General features: G+C 41.3%; 1 non-coding gene across 1 annotated transcript; it reads right to left on the bottom strand.

Moving 5' to 3' along the window:
* Nucleotides 1-4233: 4233 nt before the first annotated feature.
* Nucleotides 4234-4315, bottom strand: trnas-cga (transfer RNA serine (anticodon CGA)). The gene has a single exon. It is a non-coding gene; the product is annotated as a tRNA-Ser (tRNA).
* Between the last annotated feature and the right edge of the window lie 836 nt (nucleotides 4316-5151).

The raw sequence follows: 5151 nt of genomic DNA, 5'->3' as shown, positions 1-5151 counted from the left end.
TTTGGGTTTTTATTTTGTGTCTTGTCTTTTTCTTTCCATCTTGCATCTTTCATGTGCCTCTTTGAGCAACCTGCAATTATATTCATCTCCCATTCTGAGCTTGGATTTGGGTGACTTGCGTTAGTGTGGCCTCTTCAGCTGACCTGTGCAGAAACGGCATCAAGTATTAACGTGTAGTTATAGGTTCCTACATTTCTTCTTGCCACAGTGGCATTAACCACATAGAAAGAAGCCAGCTTTCATTCTTTTTGTACAAAATACCAATTTATGCAAAATGTTTATTTAATTATAACTTGATGCTGAGCTTTATTTGGGATTTGCAAATTAAATTGCACCATGGATGTGATGGGGTCATTTAATTTCTGCGCATACGAATGGGAAGAACAGTTGACGAGTGGTGGTTGTATTAATAAGTTGGAGATGAAAAGGCTTGAATTTCACGACCACTACTTCAGATCTTCTACTCAACTACAAGCTTTGGTTTGGTGTCTTTGAGTCATACAGCGCGGAAACTGGCCCTTCGGCCCAACTTGTCCATGCCGGCAAAGATGCCCCATCGAAGCTCGTCCCATTTGGTCCATACCTTTCTGCACCTTGCTTTCCTATCCATGTATCTGCTTCAATGCTGTTGTGCAATTTTGATGCAATATAGCCAATATCGGTGCATGCTGCGCAAAACTACAGAACTCTGTGCAAAAGCTGCTTTTGCTGCAACTAGTATTTGCAATCTCTGTTTTGGGTGGGGGGGGGGGGGGGGGGGGGGGGGGGGGAGGAGAAAACAGGCCTTGCTTCCATACGGATCGTGCCTTCAGGGTAGCTTCACCACCACTGGTTTCTGCTGACTTAATGGTCAACATTGAAGGATGCTGGAACCTTTAGGTGCCATGTGCTTTTATTTGAAGTTGTGCTCCAATCCTATTGACAATGCGATCAGTGAGTGATTTGAAGGTGGGACTGGCAGTAAAGTCTACCGTAAAGTGAATCTGCACAAAACAATTCACAAATGGAGGTAGGAATACACAATTCTTTTCCCACCAAAAGAATGTTTCCAAAAAAACATGCCGGTGCAATTCTTTCCTCTTCCTGTTGAGATGGTTTGTTCTTTGGATGCTTTTTGTGTTTTGTGGAGATTATATCATGTTCTATCTGCAAGAACTATTCGCCCCAGAGAAATTTGCTTTGGTGTGTGGTTGCAAACACAACTTGTCGTGCAACAAGCAAAGAATCTGCTTTTATGCTGGAACTAAACCAAAAGAACGCAATTGAGTTCAAATCACATTTTGCAATTTAAAAATATTATTCAAAAGATGGAAGTCAATGTTGTAGTCCAAACTCTCCATATAATTTATGAAATGTACTTGAAATAAAGGGCTACCAAACTTAAGAATCATTGGGTTTTTTAGCTGCTGTAAAATAGTTTATGCAACAACTGAAATGAAAAAAAAAAAATGAAGTCTGAAATAAGAACAGAAAATGCCAAGCTTGTACTGGCATTGAATAATGTTTTTAACTGGTTTGGTCCATATCCAAGGTGTATCTGGGAACTCTCCCATGCTACAGCTGTATCTATGCAAGTTATGTGGAACTGTCCCTGCTTTTTGTGTCTATTTGGTTTAAACCAACATCTGCAACTCCTTCCTACACAGTCCCTGCTTCCGTTCTACTTCAGCCTTTTGACACTACAGTTATAACTGTATTGGCACCGTTTATTACAACGACGCAGATTGAAAAGTTCATCACGTTTAATGTTCTCACATTAACATGGTCCACATCTGAATCTTCCCCATCTTCATCTCGGAGTAGGTAAATCACCATAAAGTCCTACAGGAGGAACTCAGCGGGTGAGGCTGCATCTATGGAGCGAAGGATTAGGCAACGTTTCGGGTCGAGACCCTTGCAGGAGAGTTTCTCCAGCATTTTTGTCTACCTTTTTTTCCAGCATCTGCAGTTCTTTCTTAAACATAAAGTCCGACGGCTATCTTAACCACCTTCTTCCATCTTTCTCCCTACAAGAATCTCATTCCATTTACTTAGTGTCTCTGAATCTGCTTTGACGAGACTTTCCATACCAGTGCTCTTGAGATTTCCTTTCCCTTAACCATGGCTTGGAGAGAACTCTTAACTGCATGGTTATATGGTTCTTATTATACAACATCATCTCAACCAGAGAAATGATGAGGTTACTTTTGCCTTCAATCTCACCGGCCTCTGTTTAATAAATTGCCCTCAGTAATTTAACAAGGTTCCACCACCAGAACCATCTTTCCTTGCCTTTAAGACTTTGAAGGATGTAACTTCCTGGTTCAATTTTTTTCCATCTCCACAACCATTCCCCATTTCACTGTGCTTTTTCCCTATACAATTCCTGGAACATGCACACAATAGGTGCAAGAGTAGGCCATTTGGCCCTTTGAGCCAGCACCACCATTCAATGTGACCATGGCTGATCATCCCCAATCAGTACCCCGTTCCTGCCTTCTCCCCATATCCCCTGACTCCACTATTTTTAAGAGCCCTATCTAGCTCTTTCTTGAAAGCATCCAGAGAACCTGCCTCCACTGCCCTCTGTGGCAGAGAATTCCACAGACTCACCACTCTGTGAGAAAATGTGTTTCCTCGGCTCCGTTCTAAATGGCTTATTCCTTATTCTTAAACTGTGGCCCCTGGTTCTGGGGGCTTTTATCTTGCCCCTTTGCAACAGCTAGGATCCAAAATAGTTCTCCCAGATGACGTGGAGATTCACTTGCACTTCTTCCATTTTGGTGTATATTGTTTGCCGTGTATAATGTGATTGCCTTTTAGGTTGGAGAAATCAAATGCCACTTGGTTGATAATTTTGTGGATCATCCCCATTGAGACTGTAAGAGCGGCCGTGAGTTTCCAGTTGACTGTCCACTCTGACTTCTATCTTCAACCTCCCACACTGATCCAAAGTAAGCTCAACCAACAGCACCTCTTCTTCTATCTCGACATATCGTAGCCCTCTGGATTTGATACTGAATTAAACTATTTCAAATAGTCAGCCTTTCCTATTTGTGTTAGACTGGCCAGTTGTCATGCAAGTCCTTCCTTTAACTCAATTTTTCTCTTGCCGCAGTTGACATCCATTTCACTGAGTATTTCCAACATCCTCATTTATTCCTAATTTATAGCAGTTGTTGAATTCTGCATCTCAACTGTTCCAGTGGCTAGTTTTTCCTTTTCTGCTTTTATTCATGTTCTTCTTTACACTCCACAAAAATCATCTGCTCCACTGAGAAATCTCAAGGTATGTCTACTTTGAAGAAGTTCTCCTCTCCGCCGAGAGTTCAGCACCTGCCTCCCTTGCTGCTCCCCCTCTGATTCCTCCTGGTCTTCACTCTACGACCACGTTTTAACCCAGACGTGCCTTGATCCCTATTCTCTTTGTCCTATTTTCACACCTTACACTTCCTTATCTATGTATCTCCCTCTCCCCTGAAATTAGTCTGAAGAAGGATCTTGACGCAAAGCATTATCCTTCTCTCCAGTGATGCTGCCTGTCCTGTGTTACTCTAGTATTTTGTGACTATCTTTAACTTTGTCGCGTTCATTCCACCAGCCACCAGAAGCAATTGTGTCACTTGAGTCAATTCCCCTCTCCACCCTCACTTAAAACAGGTTATTTTGTCATTCTTTCCAGGTCTAGAGAAAATGTTGAATCTGTTTTTCCCCTCCACACTTCAACGTTGTCAACATTTTCTGTTCTTATTTTTATAAAAAGAGAAAGCATTAATGTAATAATATATCCCCTGCTGTCGTGAGGGTAGACTGACTCCCTTCTACTTTCCCCTCCTCAATTTAATTTCATGTTTCTCGTGTTTTATGACTGTGGGTAGATCAATTTAACTCCTGGGATAAAGTTCTATTGTATCGTCCAGTGAAGAATGCTCGATTCACAGCATTTGTGGATAAAGTAGAGGAGATAACAGGTAGATGTGAAAACCCAGCATTCAAGAATTACTGAGGTATTTATAACTGAAGTTTTTTTTGTCCATGGAATAAACATGAGTAGAGTTGTGGTATATTGTAAACTATCATGAATAAACATTTGTAATTAATATTCATCTGTTTTATTGATGATGCTGTACACATTTTACACTGTGAACATCAAACCGGTATAGGACCGTATGTGAACGAGTGCGAGAAGTTGTATTTGTTATCTTTGACTGGTTAGGTTTGAAGAAAAATTGCGAATAACGAAAAGAAACGCGTCGTCACGAACAGGATTCGAACCTGTGCGGGGAATCCCCATTGGATTTCGAGTCCAACGCCTTAACCACTCGGCCACCGTGACTGGTATTAAACGAATTGCCGGTATAGAGTAATAATACAAAGCGAGCAGGAAGCGCAAATAAACATTAAATGGACAAAAATGCTGGAGAAACTCAGCGGGTGCGGCAGCATCTATGGAGCGAAGGAAATATGCAACGTTTCAACGTCACCTATTTCCTTCGCTCCATAGATGGTTTTTGTCTACCTTCGATTTTCCAGCATCTGCAGTTCCTTCTTAAACTTTAAATGGAGTTTATTGTCATCGGCACCAGTGCGGCGATGTGCAAAGGACTGTGATAATCGGCGAGGCAGTGCCGTCAACTCCATTCACAAAAGCAGGGAGGAGAACCCGGAAGCAGTCCTGCAAACGCTTTAATGGTGGCAATTTGTTTAAAAATATTAAAAACCAAGCGACAATGCAGGAGTTTGCTTCGGATGGGAAACCTTGTCAATGTCAAACGCCACCGAAAAACACGTAGTACGGTCATGGGTAATTATAGGACCCATTTCCGTAATCGACTCCATAGACACAAAAAACATTAAGGAACATGCCAGGGCTGGAGCAACTGGAATCTTCATATTGCTATTATTTCCCCAAATACTGCAGTTGTGAATAGTGTGATTAGAGGAATGAATTACAGAGTGCAAGTGTAATACAAAATCAACTCAAACACAGCACATGAGCCATTTAAAAAGAAATGATTTCTAAAACATTAAAAAAGAAAATTACCAGAGTCAAAATTTATAAACATTTTATTATTTAACAAGAATTAACAGAATTATGAATCTAACCCTATATCACACACACACACAAACTGTCCCCCAGTAACGTTGATTACACTGCGAGTCGGGTCGGGT

Source organism: Leucoraja erinacea, chromosome 40 (genome assembly GCF_028641065.1).
Source record: "Leucoraja erinacea ecotype New England chromosome 40, Leri_hhj_1, whole genome shotgun sequence".
NCBI lineage: Eukaryota > Metazoa > Chordata > Chondrichthyes > Rajiformes > Rajidae > Leucoraja > Leucoraja erinaceus.
Note: the sequence above shows the minus strand (reverse complement) of the source record. Positions and strands in the feature narration are given on the sequence as shown.